At 39.9% G+C, this 22620-nt stretch overlaps 1 protein-coding gene across 1 annotated transcript in view; it reads left to right on the top strand.

Moving 5' to 3' along the window:
* MYO3A (myosin IIIA) overlaps nucleotides 1-22620 on the top strand; it is a 2697794-nt gene that overhangs the window by 725347 nt on the left and 1949827 nt on the right. The window lies entirely within an intron of this gene.

Here is a 22620-nt window from a genome sequence, read left to right as displayed (position 1 = left end):
AATGTTACGGGACATGCTATGGAGATTACTCGGCTACGATCGTCGCAGAGGTGTATTTCAAGTTGTGTGACATCAGCAGCCTTGCCAAAGGAGGGTATTCGACTTGTGAGGAGTGTGAGTAGCCTAAAAAGCATGGCTCTCTGCAGTCAGTGACAGACAGACATGCACACATATGCACACACTGACTCTCACATGCACAGTTGCCACATCTGGGGTTTGACCTCCTACCTATCTACATTATTACACTACAGAAGTACCCAGTTACAGCATGCACTATGGAGATTACTGGGCTACAGCTTTCCCAGGGGAGTATTTCTAGGTGGGTGACATCGGCAGCCTTTCCAAAGTTGGGTATGTGAAATGTAAGGGGTGTGACTAACCTAAAAGCATTGCTCTCTACATAGTCAGTGAGAGACAGACACACGAACAGTGACACACACTTACACACACACACACACACACACACACACACACACACACACACACACACACACACACGCAGTTGCCATGTCTGGGGTAAGAACTCCTACCTAACTAATGTATCATGCTACAGCAGAATGCAGTCATGGGATGCGCCATAGAGATTACTGGCCTACAACTCTCCCAAAGATGTATTTCACATTGCATAACCTCAGCAGGCTTGTCAGTGTACCACTATGGGGTGGCCAGTGTGCGCATGGCCCATATACCATTCATGTAGGGGTAACACGCCACAGGTGGCCACACACAAGGTCATATGTCACAGGTGCGTGTCTAGGTCAACTAGCTGACTATGTCCTTGTGCAGTCATGTTGCACAGCTGGAACATGGATCACATAGTCTGTGGTGCTGACAGGTACTGGTCTTTAGTAACTGCAGTGTGTGACATCTGCAACTGATGTGTTTGGGGCCCTTTGGCTGTGTGCTTGGTGGGACAGGCGTGGATGGCTCCTTGTCATGGTCACCCTCTTCCACACATCTATATCCATCTACCTTTGGTGTTTTATAGTGTGTTGTCCTTATATATATGTCTGTATTCCTATCCACTGTGTGTGCAAGGCATGAGTGGTGCATACTGACATGTGTCTGCAGTAAATATCGCAACCGCTGGATATATCTGGTCCACTGGTGTTTGCATACATGGCCTTCATGTGGTTAAGTGTGTGAGCATGCCCAGTATGAACTTTCAGCATGCTGATGATTGACATTGCCTTCATTTCTACAAGTGTGTGAGCATGCCCAATAAGGCCATCTGTTATGCATGTGTGGAGCATGTCCGGTGGTTTGTACTGCACAGCTGACCTGTGGTTGTACACTGACAGGTAACATGCTGTGTCTACAGGGTATCCACTGATCATTTGGCATTGACTGTTGCAACATGTCTGCATAGTAGGGGGTACACCTGAATATTTATATGTTTCTGCACAGGATTGGAGGGTGCACCTGACTGTTACTGTATTTCTATGTGGGGTTGGGGGGGGCACACCTGACAGTTGTACACATTTGCTAGGACTGTACGGGTATGTCCTGTAGTCCAATTCAGTCAGCCATTATGCTGGCTACTTCATACCGGTGTACTTCTGTTCTTATCTTTTAATTGCATACACATTAGTTTCTGACTTCCTAGCTGTGACAACTGACATCCCACTACTTGGCCTGCTGTAGTCTGTCCATGTAGGCTTGGGTGGGGGTCACCCATACCCCTCATTCAGAGGCCATAGTACAGCATTTGTTTGTGTTTGTCTACATCTGTCCTGCTGCCTGTGACTGTTGTTGGGTATGTGACCTCTGCTGACTGGCATGTGTGAGTCACTTATCTTGTGGGTGTCCCAGTATTGTGGGTGGTGCTGCAGGGCTGCCTATGTCAGATGCACATAGTACACTGCCTACGCATGGTTAGGCAGTGTACTGTTTGGCATACCTTTTACTGTATGTGAGAGTCAGAGAGAGGTACTATTCCCTGGGTCCCTCCCTGTCAGTGTATGTGCTATGCATTGCCTCTTTACCAGGGCCAGGGCATACTGGGCATGCCTCCTTCTGCCTACTGGGGCAGGCTCAGGTTGTTCCTCCTCTGAGTCACTCTGTTCCTGTGCAGGCCTTGGCATTGGTAGGGGCTATATGGCCCTGTCCCTTGCTGCTCCTGCTGCAGCTGTTTTCGCAGGATCATATTGTGTAGCATGGCACATACAAGGACAATTTGGGTACATGTAGTCGGTGAGTACTGCAAGGCTCCACCGGATGTGTCCAGGCACCAGAACTGTGACTTGAGCATCCCAAACACATGCTCTATTATGATTTTTGTTTGTGCGTGTGCCTCATTATGGAGTTCTTGTTCGGGTGTGTGTGCATTTCTGATGGGTGTCAACAGCCATGGCTCCAGTGTGTATCCAGCATCCCCAACTAGGTGACCATGTGAGATGTCCCTATTGGCAAATTTCTAGTACAGCTGCATTAGATGCCAGATGTGGGAATCGTGATAACTTCCACGGCAGCCAGCACACAAATTCAGTGTTATGCCCTGGGCATCGCACACGACCTGGCAGTTGATGGAGGGGAAGCCCTTGTGGTTGATGTAGACCCTACCCTGCTCACCAGGTGGTGCTTTGATGCATATGTGCATGTAGTCTATTCCACCCACTACCTCAGGGTATTCTATTTGGTGGAAGAGATGCATACTGCTGGCCAGCACCTCATGAGTGAGGGGGGAAATATATACGTGCTCACCGACATGTGCTGCCATGGCATCCAGGAACTGGTGGAGTACCCTGGATGCTGATGCCTGTGAGATCCCCATCATATCCCCAGTTGGCCTTTGGAAGGTACCTGTAGCTAGTATTCTTAGGCCTACACATACCTTTGTTTCCACTGGGATGGGTTCTTCTCTGTCAGTTCTGTGTGTCAGGCGTGGCCTGCACCACTCAACAATCTCCTGTAGGAGGTCCCTGTCCACCCTATAGTGCTCCACTATCTCCAGCTCATGTAGCCCTTGGTAGGTCACCCTGGGTCTGTACACTCATCTCCATCTCCTCACTGTGGGTTGGTCAGCAGCATTCCCATCCTCATCACCCACAGCCTCTTCCACAAGTTGTATGATAGCTATTGCAGCTCCTAACATTTTACTGTTGTGAGTGTTTAATGTTCCCCGCTTGTTTACACCAGTGGTGTAGGGTGTGGGGAAAACTGGAGGGGTAGGTGTTTGCATAGTTTATAGTGGCGTTCTGGGCTGGGCTGGTCTGCTGCCTGTGTAATTGGTTGGTTCCGATCTGTTTCACCTAGCAGCAAACCTAGTACCCCTAGATTAACTACCTACTGCTGCTTTCCCTTCCCATTACCCTTCTGATTTATCCCAGGGGCACACTGCACAATCAGTGTACTGCAATGTGCACACTGCTGCTATTTCCTGGGTTCACTTCCTTTATCTTCCTGTAGATCCCGTTGCGTGGAGTGCACACCCGCTTACACTTTGTCGTACGTGCTGGGCAGGTTTAAACACACCTCCTGGCTTTGCTGTGCTAAGCTGGATGCAACCCTGAGCCACAGGGCTCCAATCCACTGACAGTATGCCTGACACACCCACACATGATGTCACCTACCTCCTAGTCTTGCACTTAGCTATTCATACTCATACACTGTTGGGACCTGCCTCACATGCTGAGGAAAACTGGGATTCACTATCCTTCCCCTCATTTGCATAGAATTGCCTGCTAATGCATAGTTACATGTGTCACACTGTACCTCCCCCTTAGCAACCACTACTCACTGGCCACGTTGTCTTTTGCCTGTCAATAACTTGCATGGCGGAATACTGATTTTAGTTAGACTGTTTGTTTTAGGTTTATTTTCTTATTTCGCCGCCAGTCCTGTTTGCGCGCCACTGCCCTATGCTTCAACGGCCGTGGTCGGCGGACATATCATAAAAGTTGTATTTTGTACTTTTGGCATTGTTTGCAATGCCAGTGGCGTTCTGCTTGGCCATTGGCATGCTTCCTCAAAGATATGCAGCCTTTATTTGGAGCTGTAATAGCTCAGATTTGGAGTTTGCAGTACCGTACTTGGTTACTAACCGAGTACATTTCTACATATTACACTAGTCCTGCATGCACTGATTCCTGGATGACAGATTTACCTCATTTGCATAGTTTTCACCTGCAAATGGGGTGATTTGCATATGGGGCTGGGGATGTGCAGCACTAGTGCTACAGCGCTCGTGCACATCAGACTTGCACGTACGTGGCTTGTTCAGCCGCCATATTGGCAAATTTTCATCTTACACTAATCATGCACGCTGTGCAAGCTTTTGAGAATCTGGGAGTATATTCTAAAAAGTGTTAACAGCAGTTATACAAAAAAAATCTTTATAGTCAGAAAAAGACATTATTACCACATATGTATCACATTCTGATAAATAGATGCAATACCATCAAATCTGTACTGTAGGTTAGCTTCTTCTAGAAAGGTTTCCAAAAAGGTGTATGTGTAATAATGTATTTATTCATTGATTTGTTTTGTTAATTGGGTTATTTCTAATGTGAACTATCCCACTTCAAATGGGAGGAAGGGGTAACCGCAAAATACATTTTACAAAAAGCTAAGAAAAACAAAATATATACTAAATTGCCACAGCATAAGTAGGTCAAATCAGATACTCCTCTGCTCTATGTAAGCATATGTATATAAAGTAATGTACACATCAGTGATACATATATATCATGGGCCTTATTAATCATATGAACATCGTCAAAGATAGTGCAAGAAACTTCCTTATTTTAATGATAACTCTATCGAGCAGCACTAATAATCACAGGCTGACTGAGAAATGTGAAGCATTTACAACTTATGCCCAATGTACCCACTCAAGCATCACCCTGTTAGATGATAATGTTGGTCATGGCGAATCCCACCAATGCTGCATTTCAGAATTCCCCTTATCCTCTCACAAGCCTTAAACTTATTAAGTTGGGATATGATTTATCTTAAAAGCAGATGGAATTTTTAGGCATAGTTCCATCCAGACCGGATCTTAATACATGGTTTCTAAACTTCTGCATATGTAGAATTGCTGATTATACCTACATTTTATAGGCAAAGTAGCAATTCAATTTCATTCCCTGCTTCTTTTCCCAGACACCCATCTCTAAGTCTAAGTTTTTATTTGGCAAAATTATTTCATCTGTAATTTGACTAGAACTTTTAGAATTAATTCCTCTTTGACCCCAATGATTTACTTATTGCTCCGCGAATACAAAATAAAAAATTCCATCAAAATCCTACCTATGTAAAGTGTCTTTGTGACACAGATGAATAAAGTACTTACTGTTACACAGGCAACAAGTGTTCAAATAGCGACACCGGCACTGGCATGGAGAAGCCACAGGAGGAGGAATGGGAGTCAGTGGCCAATGTCAGCTTGCATATCCTGGGGGAGGGAGGAAGCCTAGGACACTGGGATAGCCAACATTAAGAGCCTTGTGAGCTCCATGCTGCATAATCAGTGAGTCACTTAGGTGGGAGGTTGCACATGCATTTAAGTATGCATATGCCACATAAAGTTTGCCATGGAGTGGCAGAAGTTAAGGCAATCTCTCCAGCAACTGTATGATGCTGCACCCACATCCTCCATTTCCTCACTGACCCCTAATATAGTTTTGATTCGGCCTGGGGGATGCTGAGGTGGGTGTGGCATACTTGTTGAATTATTTCCTCACTGGCCCCAAAAGTAGTTTAGTTGAGACTGGGGGGGGGGGTGCTAAGGTGGGCGTGGCATACTTGATGAATTAAGATAAGAGGTAGATACAGCTAATGGTCATCTGTAGGGAGGTAAAACAATTTTACCTGTGCAAAATAATAAATGTAGTAATAATAATAATAATAATAATAATAATAATAATAATAATAATAATAATAATAATAACACATTCCTAGAGTAAGAATTTCATAAAGGATACCACTAAGTGAACCTCAACTTCCTCTATCAGAAAACCACTTAAAAATATTTAAAACTTTGAAACCTACCACCTTTGTCCAAGACAACTTACCAGCTGAATGCATCATAATAGCTGCAGATGCTCCAGCATACCTTTTGTTCATGTTAATAAATTGGTCTATCAAGGAAAACTATGCACCCACTATAAGGGGAAAAAAATCCTACATACTTCCCCTACATAAGGGTGGAAATTCCAATGACCTCTCCAATTACAGGCTCATAGCCATTTTATTTCCTCTATTTAAAATACCTAAAAGTTGAGGCAATGCTTATCCCAAGTTCTTACATACAATATATCAAAGCAGAAACAGCAATAACCTTGTCTCTTCCATATTGCTTGAGCTGTTCGACATAGTGTCACACCAAAAATTACTATGCAAGACACCTTCTCTAGGCTCGCTATCAGTTTAACCGTTATTTTTCAAACAGACAACAAGCTGTAAAGTGGCAAATCATGTCTTCCTCTCTCCTGTGGGAGTCCCTCAGTGCTCTGTATTTCCACTGCTTTTTATTATATTTATTAAAAACCTGCATTTAACAACTACCATCATCCAAATGCAGATGAGTCCACAGTTATCTACTTTGCCAAAAACATTGTTAAATTACAAAGAAACACCCAAGAAGCTCTCTCACAGATTAAGACTTGGCTAACTGACTTATAACTCCTTCTAACCCCCCCAGAAATCCAAACTTACCTTATTCACCCCTATGCACTAACCAACCCAAAAAATTCCTTCTCCATTCTATCATCAGACAAGGCCTAGATAAAAATTGTGACCGATGCCAAACTACTAGTGGTTACAATTGATGAAAACCTAAAATTCATCTACCACATACAACAGGGTGTAAAGAAAAAAAAACATCAAACATTTGAGGTCCTCTCTGGAGCCAAATCCTACCTAACACACCAGGCAAGGATAAGCATTTCCCCATCTCTTCTCATCTTTACTTTCTTATACGTAGCACCCATACTTTTCAAATTACAGTCCAATCAACTCTCCTTACCTGACGAGTACTATAATAAAATTGCAAAATTTGCTGCCAGTCATCATTACAGAATTCATCCTGACTCACACTAATGTGACTTCAGTGGCTGAAATTAAGGCACTATTTAACCTACTCGCAGCTTGTCATGACACATACCTTCATATATGACCCAGACAAATGCCCAGGACTAAGCAGTATTTACCATCTCTTCACTCCCAAAGGACCATTATGCTCTTCTGACAAAATGTTGCTAATTACAATTAAAGCAAACGGTACTGCTGGAGATAAACTATACTTCTCCTCCTCTCTGTCTAAATCCAGGAATTCCATACCCCTTTCTCAATCTCTTAGAAAAGTAGAAAACAATTAGTCTTTCAAACTGCACTTAAAGGATCACTTAAAACATACTTGCTATACTCTTGCACCTCTCCTGGGATAACCTAAACGCTGCCCCTCTCTCTCTGTCTCTCTCAATCTCTCTTTCTGGGATCTCTCTGTATAGCTTCTCTATACACAATATCTCTCTCATAATCCTCCTGGTATAACCACAATCTGCTTTACTGCTCTTTGTACTTAAAAGAACCTTCTATGCTTAATGTCAACCTCACAATTTGCAAATGTGTTTCTGCCGTAAAGCTTTGTAACAAATAGCATTATATGTCAGTCATAAAGTACTGTTTTCATGTTCTTGTCCTCACATGTAACACCACATTGCATTTTTGTTCTACTGTGTGCTATTCTATATTAGATGTAAAAAATCTGTATCAAATTGTAACCAATTTATACTCCTAAAATGTGTTTATGTTTATGGTCTAAAATGTATTAACTATTGTTTTACTGTGTACTCATTTTACTGTGGAGCTTTTCTACCCAGGCCTCCACTGAAAAGAGGAGATTGTTTACCCAGTGCACTGGGTTATCCCCAAATCACTAACTAACTAACTAACTAACTAACTAACTAACTAACTAACTAACTAACTAAATTAAATAAATAAATAAGCAAATATAGAATAAAAAACAAATATAGACAAGGGCCTGGAGAGGTTGCCACAATAGCTCTGAGACATTTTAAATGGTGTCAAGGAGTATTTCAAACAAATAACATGTCAGAAAAAAACAAACTGATACTTCATACTACAAGAAAAAAATCATTTTGCCTTCATATGTGCCAGTGTCTATTTCCTGCACCTAAAATGACTGCTTTGCCAAATGAAGGCTATTGGAACACTGGAGCAGGTGCAGAGAAAATGGACCACGATGATGAAAATAATGGCTTATAGCTCTTATAAGAAGTTCAAGTTCTTGAGTTAAAGTTGTGCTTTTGCAAGGAAAATACAGTCAGAGTAGAGCAGCTGACTACAGCTACCACCTTTAACCAACACGCATACTAAAATCACCGCACAATATATTCTGTGTGTAAAGATATCACTTCTGCACTTTGCATGTTATATTCCATGTGTCCAACAGATATGCATACCTGGGGAGATAACCATGGAGATTTAAGCATTTAAGCATTTCAGACTGATAACGACAACCATTCCCATAAACATATATAAGATTCTGAAATGGTAGAAAAGCCAACCCAACCAGACATATTTAGAGAGATAAATGACAGATGATTAGAAGGAGGCATTCATAGGGGAGCTATGTCTGGAATGTGTACATTCTTAAGAAAAAAGAAGGTTGTCTCAAGACTTCAGGTAGGTACTACCAGTACAATATGAGTGATAAAGTAACAGGGGTTCATATGTTTTGGGAATGTTCCAGACTGAAGACTTATAAAGAACAGTTGCAGGGATTATTGGATTATATACTGCCAGACGTGGTCAGGCTGAACAAAGTACTCTTCTTCTTTGGATATGACACCCAAATTCCAAGAAAAAATGAGAGCTTAAAAGGGTTAATTATGATTGTCAGAAAAATATTATCACAAAGAAATGGAAGAAGCAAGAGCCACCAACATTTGAAAATGTTAAGCAAATATTAAATAAGCTAGCTGTCAAAAGAAAGAAGATAAGAGGCAGAGGAGTGTAAGGAATGATATAAAGTGAAATGGATCCCCGGGAACCAAGACAGGAAATGGAAAGGGGATCAGAAAGTGTGAGGAAACAAACACCTCAGGGGAAGTAGTGCGTACTGTTTAAATGGGCTAAAATAAGAGAATGAAGTATGAAAAACATGCATGCAAAGTTGGGAAGGAGCAGAAGATTTAGGAGCAGAGAGAAAAAGGAACTTGCCTCAATAATACTGGAGAGAAATGTTTTAATAAAAATTGTTTGAAGTTTAAAGGGGAATGATTTTGCTGCAGGGTAAGTGACAGAACCCACACTGTGAAAGTAGCAGACTCCAAATCCGACTTCAGACCAGTGACAAGTGGAGTACCACAGGGTTCAGTCCTGGGTCCTCTCCTGTTTGGTATCTACTTTGTGAAGTACAGGCTAACAGAGAAGGTCTTTGGCTAATAAAGTTTGCAGATGAATGCAAACTAGGAGCCATAATCGAAACTCCTAATAATATGGACATTCTACAAAAGGGCCTCACTGAGACAGTTGCCTGGTGTAAAAGCCATGGCCTCATTCCAGAAAGTGCATTGTCATCCCCTTTGGTAAAAACTCTGTATCCATGAGCTACCACATAGGTGGTCATCTGCTTAACACCAAAAGTGTGATAACAGACCTTGGGACACAGGTGGACAGCAGTCTCTCCTTTGATAATCACATCACCACAGTGGTCAGGAAATCCTTCTATGTGGCACACCTCATCACAAAAGGTTTCTCATCCAGAAAAAAAGAGGTCATTGTTCCCCTCTGCTCCATCACTCATTAGACCCATTATAGAGTACAACGCCCCTTTTGGTATGTACTTCACAAGACATCTACAACAACTGGAAAGGCCGCAGAAATACCTCACAGAGAATTACCAGCCTCAAACAGATGCCCTACGCAGATCATCTCAAAAAACTCCAGCTTTACTCCATCGCATATTGTCTACTCAGAGGTGATCTCTGCCTAACATGCAAATTTATGTCAAACCCAGAGCTGTTGGACATGGTTCACTTAAAGAAATCTCAGTCCCTCCAAACTACACACTCTAGGGGCCTAAACCTTGTCACCACAATAAACAGAACATGCTGGAGGGATAGATTCCTGTCCCAGAGACTTCCCATACTCTGGAACAAACTACCTATCTATATCAAACAAAGTTCCTCATTAGCACACTTCAAGAAAAATCTTGATGAGTGGATGGAAAATAGGAAATTCACCCGGGGATCACCTCTGTGGCTCTGCTCAACAGGGACACAGGAAAATAATTTTCTTGGGTGGCGAAAGCCAGGGTACCTTTTTGGCTAGGCTTATATATAGGCCCTAGGGCCAATAGCCTAGTACCTATCTATGAACCTATGAACCTATAATACTATGAACCACAACTTGAACAGAAATTTGTTCAGCAGAATCTATTTTTCCTGTGCTGTAACTGCCACTCACATGAAATACCAAAAGGTGCAGGGGAAGATCCCTGATGCACTGGGCAATTTTTCTCTAATAGTACAATTTCAGGTCTCCACTGAAAAGAGGCTACTTACTGACAGGGACTAACCAAGTCAACATAGGATAATTAAAAACTGTAAAATACTATGATAGAAATCTTTGCTAAATGGCCCTAGCCAGGAACTTTTAAATGACCAACAAGAAATCCAAAACAAAGTTCCCAGCAGAATTGCGAAGTACGAAAAAAACTGTTTTAATGAAGCGCTTTTCGTTGTCGTTAATATGGCAACGTCATCAGATTACATAAAACAAACTCCTTACAGGTTTAAATAAAAAAAATCACATGATCAATGATCAGCTGATCTGTTAAAACATCATGAATTTTAAGCAGTCAAATCATTAATAAAAGATCGCGACAAATTGTTAGTTTGTAGCAAACCATATCTCCTTATAATCTTCGTTGCCAGCATAAAAATAAAATTTTAAACCACAACAAATTGGTATCAATACACTTGCCCAATGCTTTCTGGAATTCATTAATTCCAATGCACTGGACCAGCTTGTTCTTACCCCCACTAGAGGTAGCAACATCCTTGACCTGGGCATTACTAAAATGGGTGACCATTGCTCTACACCAATAGCCAACTCCTCCCTGGTTAGATCTGACCACAAACTAATCACCTTGGAACCCCCCCCCCCCCAGAAAGGTAACCACCATGAAAAACTTCTCCAAAGCTAACTTTGGGCTCCTAAAAACAGAGGTGGCTAACTTCACGACACCCATGCAAATGAAGAATAGTTGCATGACCACTGAATCATATACCAATGCACTGTAGGAATATGTACACAAATGCATGGATCTCGCCATACCCAATAGAACTAAGACGCTCTACTCAAAAAAAAAGGAGGCCAATCTGGTGGTTCCCTGCCATAAACAAACTCTACAACAGAAGGAGGAAACTGATGCAAAATAAGGCAAAGTCCCAAGACTGGAAACCCTCCCTTATCAGCCTCAACAAAAGGTTGAGATCCCTCCTCAAGTCTTCTAAAGCTAGCTATGAAAACAGAATTGCAGTAGATAGTAAAGACAACTACAAGGCCTTCTATAGTTATATAAAGAATCTCCATGGAAATACCAAGATTTGCTCTGAGCTACTGCACAATGGTACCTCCTATACCAAGCCAACAGATATTGCCAATATACTGGCCGACAGATTCAGTGCTAATTTTACCCCCCTCCCCCAAAGGACCAATCACAATACCAGTAGATTGTCAGACCCCAGTATTACTGCTGCACAAGTTAAAACAGCACTGTCAAAGGCCAAGAATACAGCTTCTATGGGACCTGACAATATCCCTGGCTGTGTTCTACATGAACTACATAGTGAACTGGCACCTCACCTGTGTGCTCTGTTCAATCACAGCCTCACCTCAGGCTTTGTCCCTACCGAATGGTGCACTGCTATAGTCATCCTTCTCCACAAAGGAGGAGTGACTACAGACCCCGGGAGTTATCACCCAATTAGCCTGACGAGTCTGATATGCAAAGCTGTGGAATGCATCATCATGGGCCTAATAAACAAGGATATAGGGAATCTCCAAACTCTGGATCCTATACAGTTTGGTTTTCTGAAGGGTAGATCATGCCTGCTCAACTTGGTCGACTTCTTTGAGTCATTCACCAGAGCTATGAAGGCAAGCCTACCTTGATCTGGCCAAGGCCATTGATACCATTCCCCACTCAGGAATCAAAGAAAAACTCACTACGCTAGGCATCAAATCCTGTATCACTAGGAGGGTTGCAAACTGGCTCAGAGATAGAACCCACAGTGTGAAAGTAGCTGATTCCAAGTCAAACTGCCAACCAGTCATGAGTGGAGTCCCACAGGGTTTGGTCCTGGGTCCTCTCCTGTTTGGTACCTTCTTTTCTGAAGTCCAGGCTAACACAAAGGGACTCTGGCTGACAAAGTTTGCAGATGATTGCAAGTTGGGAGCTATTATTAACTCCCCAAGTGATGCTGACATCCTACAGAAAGGCCTCAATGACACCAACGACTGGTATTAGAACCATGGCCTTAAGCACAATGCCAAATAATGTGTTGTCATCCCCCTTGGGAAAAACACGGCTCCCTTGAATTACCACATTGATGGTAGTCCACTGAACACAGAAGGCATTATAAGAGATCTGGGAACACAGGTTGATAGCAACCTCTCTTTTGACCACCACGTTGTCACTGTGGTCAGAAAGTCCTTCTATGTGGCACATCTCATTACTAAGGGTTTTGCATCCAGGAAGAAAGAGGTCATTGTCTCCCTCTACTCTTCCCTCCTTAGGCCAATCATCGAGTACAATGCCCCATTTGGCATGTACCTCACTAGACACCTTCAACAACTGGAGATGCCGGAAAAGTATCTCACAAAGAGGATCCTAGGCCTTAAACACTCATCCTATATGGACAGACTCAAAAATACTCCAACTATTCTTTGTCTCATATCGCCTACTTAAAGGCAATCTCTGCTTGACTTACAAAGCCATGTCTGACCCAGCTCTGTTAGAAATGCTACATCTAAAGAAATCCCAATCCCTCCAAACCACATGCTCTAGAGGCCGCAACCTCATTACCACAATCAACAGAACATGCTGGAGGGACAGGTTCATAGCCCAGACACTCCCCATGCTATGGAATAGACTTACCATACATGTTAAGCAGAGCACCTCACTGGTCCTCTTCAAGAGAAATCTTGATGAGTGGATAGAAAATAGAAAATTCACCCCGGGGATCACTCCAGTGGCTCTATTCAACAGAGGCACTAGAAACTAAGGTCAATGCCAGGGTAATCCTATGGGCTACACTTCTAAAGGCTCCAGGGCCATTAGCCTAATACACACCTATGAACCTATATATCTGTGTATTTATTTTATGGTGCACCACTCATTTTTGCAGTTTTCTTTTCCAAAGTGTTTTAGATTAGTAAGCTATTGCCTAAACTTAGCAATTCATTTTGAAATGATACACAATCTACATTAGCATAAAGTGTGCCATAAATGTGTCCTTCCATGGTTTCTCTTTAAGATCCAGAGACAGTAACTGAAGCTTTTAAGAAAGTATAGCAAACATCCAAATTCAGAATCCTGTGAATGGAGCCAGTATAACAGTGGAACAAAACATATTAAGTATTGGCCACTTACAATCAGAAAATGAACCTGTTCTGAAGTTTTGGTACCTTGCTGTAACCTGACAGTTACTTTTCTCTAAATTTGTAACAGATAAATTAATTGCTCTTAGCCCCTAAATATTGATGGATGTCCACTTTGTGATGTCATGTTGCCATGTTTTCCATAATTTTTTGCTTTGTTAAGAATTTCAAAGAATATGCAAGTGACATCAACTATTTTGAATAGCACTGAAAACTGTTATGTTGTTTCCCAGTGTTAGGTTTGATAAAATATCGAGTTTTAGGTAAGTATAAATTACTTTTTATTTATTTTTATTTGTCCCTGTTGACTGGGAAAATCCGACTGGGCAGAGCCCATTTTCAGTGGAGACCTGGAGAGAAAAGCTCCAACACAGTACATTGATTTTAACAAGTGAATTTCAGACAGTTCTCAGAAAAAAATAACAGTTGCATTTCTCATGCAACAGCAAACAATTACAAGCCAGGTGTATGCAGTATGTAGAGTATTTACCTCAATAATTATGCATCTCTAAAGTTGTTCTAACTTTAAAATCTTGAAGGAGTAAATGGACTGATACTGCAGAAAGGAAACATTATTGTAAAGAGGTTTAGTGTTCTTACCTTTCAATAAAGAAAGTTTCCAAGGAGTCAAGTAGAAAGGGAGATTTTAGTTTTGTATAGGTTTTTAAAGAGTTCAAGAAATATAATGAAATAAGTTATAAAAGTATGTAGGAGGGAATGGAGGATGTTAATATTGTATAGGAGGATAGTGGTAATAGCATATGACTGAGAGAGCATGGTATAGGACTGGTTTCTCTTTAGACTGCCTGTTCCAAATTAGTATTTCTAGATGGTTTATAACTTAGTTATACAGGGATGCATGAGATGGGTAGAGCAATGGATGGGGGCAGTAGAAAAAAAGAAAGTGTTTATGGGGGATGAAAAGGGATATATTAATTTAAGTGCAGGAGGGAAAGTTGTTAGGGGTGTAATGATTCAAGTACAGGAGTTAATGTGCAGGGCAGGAAGTTAGCGATAAGTATGAGAAGTTTGTGCTTTCACTATAGGTCTCAAACTGGTAATGAACATGTGTTTGACCAAGACTGAGTAAGGTATTGTTTGAGCTGAAAATGACAGCTCACGACATAGTTAATCATTTTTACTTGTGTGGGGATGGTGTTCCAGAGTTTGGAGATGTAACAGGAATATAATAAGTCTCCCAATAAATTATTTGCTTTTGTAGTTCTTAGTAGAAATGTATCACCAAAATGGAGGGCTCCCTTGTGAGGGTGTAGGGCAATAATATGTTTTTAATACAAGGCATTTTTTCAAAATAATATAAGAGTTTGTATGCCATAACTAGCTAAGAACAAATTATGCATCTGTTAAGCTCTAGCCAGTTTAGCTGCTCTAAGGCTTGGCAGTGATGACTTGGTGTATAGTGATGGGAGCAAGTTTATCTACTTTGTTGTAACAGGAGGGTAGTTTGGATTTTAGTCTAGAGCTTAGGTTTGTAAGGGTAGGTGAGACATATAAAAGGGATAGGAGCAATAGGATGAGGCTACACGTTTTACTGCTGGGTCTGTAAGGTACTGTTTTGACCTGTAAAGGGAGCCAAGTTTCTGGTGGGTCTTTTTAATAGTTTGAAGAATATGTTTGTCAAATTTAAAATTGTCATATATTACAATGCCCAGTAGTTTCATCTGTTGCACTACCTGAGTTTTAGGATTATTTGCAGATGTAACCAAGAAAGATTGTTTTTGATGGAGAAAATGTTTTGGGATAAAGAGTATCAGTTTTGTTTTATTGGGATTGAGGAGCAGGTTTGAATTTTTCAGCCAGGTTTCAATTCTAGAGAATGAAATTCGGATGGTTTCTTGTAGGCTGGATATTGTGGGGGGAGGGGCTCTACATAATAAAGTCGAATCATCTGTGTACTGTACTGTATTTGCTTGGTATATGTCAAGTCTGAAGCTTGTTTATAAGGGGACACCTATGGTAACTATGAGAGGGGAAGTAAGGTCCTGTTGCCATTTGACTATTTGTTGGCTTCCAGATAGATAACTAAGGAACTATTTAAAGGAGGATTTAAATAGATTTATAGAAGATAGTTTGGTGAGTAAATGCTGCTGTGATACAGTGTTGAAAGTTTTGGATAAGTCTAGGACCACAGCTGACACTAGGTTACCATTGTTCCTATGTTGGTTTATAGTGTTGTTGAAGTAAAGGAGGGTGGTGGCTGTGCTGTGGTAGCATCTGAAACCAGGCTGTATTTCAGACAGCAGGTTATTTGAATTTAAATGATGCAAAAGCTATGTATGAATATTTTTGATAAGGGGCGAGGATTGCAATTGACCTATACATATTAAACTCTGTAGATTTGCAACCTTTGTGTAAAAGTACAATAATGGATTTTCCAGATGGAAGGAACATATTTTTTGGATATAGATCTATTTATCAATATCAAGACTGGAAAAGCAATTGCATCTGCAGTCATTTTTAAGTAGTCTGAGGGAAGATCGTCAGCAGCTAGTGTAGTTAGTTTTAGCTTATGTAGGAGTTTTGTAATGGTGGAAATAGGTACTGGGCTGAAGTCAAATAACTCAGGATATTTAGCAGAAGCTGCTGGTACTGAGATGGTAGTGGAAGTATTTATATCTGTTAGAGACAATATAGTCTGTACAAAACAGCTGTCAAACTGTGTGGGAATTGAAGCAGTATTGTTGTTGGATTAAGGGATGAGGGTGATAATTTGGCCTGGATGCAAAAGTTTGTTTATGGATGTCCAGAAGAGTTTTGGATTGTTTTGATGTTTATTTTGAAGGATTTTATTTTATTTATTTGACATTTGTTTACTGAGGTGGTCTGACTAGTAGCCCATTTTCAGAGGAGGCCAGGGGAGAAAAACTCCACATATTGACAAAACAACAATAAACAAAAGTACAGTTTTAAAACAATATGATACATGTACTGAGTTTGCAGTTATACTAGGTTATAAGATGCTATAATATGTTTGTTTGTCATGTTTTATTTGATAGTTTGTCTTATTCCTTAGTTGCCTGAAAAGTTGAAATGTATTTTGTGTTCTATTTCTCAGGCACTCTTTCCAGGCTTTGTCATGCTGTAGCATTAATTTCTTAGTTTCTTTTGTTAGCCATGGTGCAGAATTAGATTTGACCCTTTTAGTATGTACTGGGGCAAGGTTAATGAGAATTTGTAAGAATATCTCAATGAAGTTTGGAACTGCATAGTTTAAGGGCATAGAATTTAATATTTTCCTGTTATATTCTCTTATGGATTTGATAAAAATGTCTTTGTCAAACTTTTTTGAGTTGCAAACTGGGTTATAAATTATGCATTTTCTTGGGTATTGTATGTTCTAATGTTTTTAATGAGTCTTTTGGGTTTCTAATACCATGACGGGAATGAACCCCATTCCTAAGTCAAAGTACGATTTAAGTTCATGAAATTAGTATTGTTTCACTCTTTGATGTTAGCCAAAAGTGCTCTTCACAGCACCCACAATGTGCCCAGTAATGACACCTTCTGCAATTTGTATGGTGTTACATGAACTGGTTACATATCTAAATACAATTGTAAATTCTTATTTATAAGACCAGTTGCTACTACTACTATTGTAACTGTCTTGGTATCTTTCTTCCACATGGCTCTCATTTCTGCCTGCAAATCAAGGTAATTTATGACTTTGTGTCTCTCAGTAGGTGATTTTAATGATCAATGTTACTTTTGTCTTCTTTTCTTGGACCACTATATCCAGTTTTCTAACATTTATCTTTTGAACTGTTGGTATTGGGTGATCCCATGTGATATAAACTTCATCATTTTCTGTGATTCTTTGTGGCTCATGTTTCCAATGTTTTTGATCCACTTCAGTACCATAATGTTTGCACAATCTTCAGTGTAACAGTCTCTCCACATTATTATGCCTTTCAGTATACAGTCCCTCTGCCATTAGTGCGTCGCAACCAGCAACAAGGTGTGTGACTGTTTCCAATTTGGTTTTACAAAACCTGCAAATGTCTGTTTCTCCCACATGTTCAATGGACTTTGTAAACCATCTCGTACGTAGCCCACTATCTTGGACTGCCAATATTAGCCTTTCATTTCTTGATGTGAATTCACCTCTCCTTAACCATTCCTGCATTCATCCTTGATCGACATGAGGCTCTTCCAGAAGTTTTCTATGCTTGCAACTATAGTTATGCTTTTTCCATATTTCCTGCCTTCTCATCTGGTCCTTCACCTTATATTCTTTCTTTCGTTTTTTAGTACATTCAGATGCTGCCTGCTTTTTATCTACTTCTGGTTTGATTTCCATTCCTTCTTGATGTTGATATGCTTCTGCTAAATTAAGCAGAGATGTCATCTTAGATTTATTCTCCTCATGTTTCAAAACCTTTACTACATTTGGATCCTGTGAGGTCAGCAGATATGGGTGGAGTCCCATGATTGCAGATCTATACATGTAATCAATTTCAAGGAGGACCATCCGTCCTTCAAAATGGAGAATATATAATCTTGGTATACACTGATTTTTGTAAATCATTTGGTGAGCATGAAGCATCCTTCTTGTTTTAATATCCAATCTATCCAACACTTTTTGGGGCCAATCACTCCAAAACTGTAAGTTAGGACAGGAAGAGCAAATTGATTTATGGCTTGTATCTTGTTCCCAGATGTCAATGCTGTTTTCAGAATTAATTTAAGTCTTCTAAAGTACTCCTTACTGAGGTTTATTCACATTTGTTCATGTTTTATTGCTGATCCTTCATCAATTATCAAGTATTATACACTCCCTCTTGCTCAAGTTCTTTTATATCACATTCTTGTCCCAAACTAATGTTTTCCTGGTGCTACAGTTTTCCTTTTTTAAAGGTTGCTTTTGCACATTTATCAAGACCAAATGACATTCCAATATCATCTGAAAAAGTTTTGCCAACCTGCACCTGTGCTTTCAGTTCCTCATCTGATGAGCTATACAAAACAGCTTAATGGATTAATGGCAAGGTAGAATAAGAACAGTGCCAAAGAGTTACCCTGGAATATCCCCCTTTTAATTTTTATTCCTGGGATAATAATTTGTCCTTTATCATGGCTTAATTGCAAAGTGGTCTGCCACTTTATCATGGTTACTGTAATGTAGTCAATCAGTGTAGGGTGTATTTTATACATTTTTAAGCACTCTGTTATCCATGAATGTGGGATACTATCAAATGCTTTTTTGTAGTCAATCCATCTCATACTTAGATTCTTCCCCTTCCTACAGTTCACCACTATAACGTTGTTTAACAACAAATGATCCTTTGTTCCATATGACTTTCTTTTATTGCCCTTTTGTTGTACTGATATAATTGAGTTTTCTTCTAAATGACTATAAACTCTGTCGGCGTCAGTTCCCATGTATAGTTTATATGCTGTTGGTAAACAAATTATTGGTCTATAATTTTTAGGGTAGCTTGCAGGTTCACTCTTAAGTAAGAGCATTGTTTTTCCTGTTGTTAACCAGTGCAATGTGTGTTTGGGGTACCCATATAAATAGTTCTTACTCATGGCTAAATCCTTGTGCAAAGAAGTTAATGCATTAAGCCAAAAGTTAGGTACTGCATCTGGGCCTGGGGATTTCCAGTTAGAGGCTTTTCTCAACTTTGTTTCAATCTCTCTGGCTGTTATTTCACCCCATTTCACATCCTGTACCTTTAAACGTATTCTTTCTTTTACTTCTTCTATCCATTTAGCATCTTTGTTACGTTCCATAGGATCTTCATAGATACTTCTCCAAAATGTATCTACTCCCTTTTTCTTTGGCGGTCTTTCAATTCCTTTTACCTTATTTCCCAATTCTCTATAAAACATTTTTGGGTCATCAATAAATTGCTTATTTTGTGCTTTTCCCTTATATTTATCTTTGTATCTTCTAAGTCTTTCTGGCTGTTTTGTCATTTTTAGTTTATCTCCAATAGTGCATAATAGATCCTAGTCTGTTCTAATACTGCGCATTGCTTTTATCACATCTATCTTTCTTAATATTTTGTTGATCTATTCCCTCTTCTATAATCTTCTAACAATGACACTTCTTGTCTTAGCTGCTTTATAGTTTTCTCTATTAAATATTTCCATGATGGTATTCACTTTTGCCCCCCCTTTTCCCTTGCTACCCTGTGTTCTTGTGGTAGAACTTTATCAGTTATTAATTTAGCTGCACTGTAATATATCCTGTTTACTTCTGTTATATCACATGGATTTCTACGAACATTCCTAATTACTGTTCATTTTTTTATCAGACTTCTGACTTTTGGGGTTTTATTAACATTCTGCAGTCTATTTCTCTCATTGATCTTGATATATCTGTTTTTATCTATTAAATCAAGCAACTTTTCTCTTAACTCATTTTCTTCCATAATGAGGGCACATCCCTTGTTTTCCGTTTCCTGCGGGCATTCCATAGAAAGTTCTATAACATCTTCTTGGGGCACAGTTTCTTCAATTTCATCATGTGTAATCTGTTGTTTTGTCATATGGAAACTCACTGGCCTATCATTCCTCAACATTGACTGCTTCAGAGTTTCCATGGTTTCCTGTTCCTTTCCTTGCTGCCTAGCTTCAAATGAACATTTATACTGGTTTCCTGTGGAAGGCTCCAACATATCTTGATATGGCCCCTGACCAATTGCTTCCTGTTCCACTGTTTTCCCCTTAATTTGGATATCCATTGCTCCATCCTGTTGTGTTGATTTCTGTATCCGATTTACTACACTGAATCCTTCTCTTTGTAGCTGTTCCATAACCTTAGTTTCTATTTCTGTGACTTCTCCATTACTAATCTCTTTTTTGTTTTTCCTCTTAGTCTTCTTATTTTCTGTATTGTAAAGTTTTCCATATCCAGATTCCTTTCCTATATTCTTCTTCAAATATTTTTGATGCTACTCTTTTTGAATTGGTTAGTTTTATTTTCTCCTTTGCATAAATATTACACCATATTAAATCTCTTTTCCTTTCCCATGCCCATATTTTTTCTTCACATGTCACCTGATCTTCTTGCTTTTCCTTATTCTGGGGACTCACTCCATCCTGCTGTGATGTAGTCTGTTTTAGAAGTTCTACATTAAATCCTTCACTTTGCAGGCACTCCATAACTTCAACTTCTATTTCTGAGAGTGTAAGTAGGTTGATGGTCACTTAAGTTGCCTGGAAGGCTACTGGCTGCCCTAATTTCATTGGCTCTGTTAGTAAGAATCCAGTCTAAGGTGGATTGCTTACTTGCATTTCTGTGGACTCTAGTAACTGACATAATTAACTGTGTAAAGCAGTACAGGTTTGTGGAATCAGATGGGATTTTGCTATTAATAATCTGCCAATCTATATTTAGGTCCCCTAGTATTACTGTTTCTTGTTGTATATGGTAGGATATCCAGTGTAGCATTTTTAACCTGATGGGATATGTATAGCTGCTAAACAAAGTGTTTTCCTATTGATTCTGAGATGTGATATAAGGAGTTCTGCATTATTAAACTGTGGTATCTCCTGTGCATCTGTAGTTATGTTTAGGGAATTCTTGTAGATGATGGATATTCTACCTGCCTGCTTTTTTTCCTGTTAAGCATAATTATACTAAAAACAAGTAGGGCAAAATCATTGTCATTTATGTATTTTTCACCCATGATTGTGTGGGGAATATGTGGCAATATACCCCTCAACTGTACAGATTTTCGGTGAATATCCAGATTTTTGCCTCATATCTTTGGTGTGTTCCTCCTAAAATCTGTACCCTTCTGGCAAGTAGCTGAGGATTGAAGTCATTGACTAATGACAAAACTTTGAGTTTAATACTCCATTTCCTTCAGAAAATCCATGCTAATGCAAAACCTAGTATTCTGTCAACTTTCTAAGTTTATAAGTGCAATATTTAAAATCTGTCCCTATTTGTCCACCCATCATTTTAGGCTTTGTCCAGATTTTTTCTCTAAGAGGTTGAGAAGTACAAACATGTATGTCATGGATTTTATTGCACGTGCTTCTAAGATGGATATTTGGGAAGAGAGGGCCAAAATTGGGGGACAGAAGATGAAAACAGAATGGTTCATTTAATGTGTGCTATTAGTGTGGGGTTTTGGTTGCATGAGTCCAGAGTTTGGTTGAATGTCTCCAGTGTTTTAGTTTTGGGGGTAGAACTTTTATGAAGGAAAGTATGTAGCCAAATGCATTTGTGTTTTTGTTTTATTGGATTTTGTATGCCAACATACTTAGATTTAAGATACCTGCAAATGAAAAAAAATCTAAGAAGCTTTGCTGGTATAGTGTGGGTGCTGTGGTGATTGATAGACTTGGTAACTGTTGGTATAGCGAGTATGGGTTTGTAGGGCTATTAATTATATTTATTTGTGAGATATGGTAGTTGGTAAAGAGAGCTAAGGAGGCACACTAGTAGGGGTTGAGTCAGAGCCGATTTTTATAATATGTTAGATTTTTGCTGAAGATATTACTTTGCACTGTAAAATGTTACTGGGCAAGAACAGTTATAGTTACAGTAGAGCTTCTAAAAGGACAAGCTGGGTAGCAGCACTTTAAGTAAATGAGTCAGATTCTAATTGTAGGTCAGCTGTGATTGGGTTATGTTCTGATTGTTTTGATGCAGAGATAGGTTGGATAAAGTATAGGGGTGTAATAGGGATATTTTAAATGCAGAGTGGGATGGGACTTGGGGTAGCTTTGGTTATAGCAAAAGGTAAAAAGGTTTACAGAGACAGTTACCTGTATGAGCTAAAGATGTAAAACAAAAGCTGAGAGGAGGAAAAGGAGAATTGCAGGGAGCTGCACACACGGCCGGGAAGAATACACAGGTTTACAAAGTGTTTAGAGAGCTAGATGCAATATACTGCAGTAAATGAAGCAAAGCACGAGGGAGCAGTCTGAAAAAGAAACCCAAGGAAATAGTGTGCCTGCTGCAGTGGGGCTGGGGATCATGACACGCTATGCATTGCCTTTTAT

Source organism: Protopterus annectens, chromosome 3.part0, assembly GCF_019279795.1.
Source record: "Protopterus annectens isolate FY-2018-M chromosome 3.part0, PAN1.0, whole genome shotgun sequence".
In the NCBI taxonomy this organism is placed as follows: Eukaryota; Metazoa; Chordata; order Ceratodontiformes; family Protopteridae; genus Protopterus; species Protopterus annectens.
The sequence above is the reverse complement of the archived record's forward strand: the minus strand, read 5'-3'. Positions and strand labels throughout refer to the sequence as shown.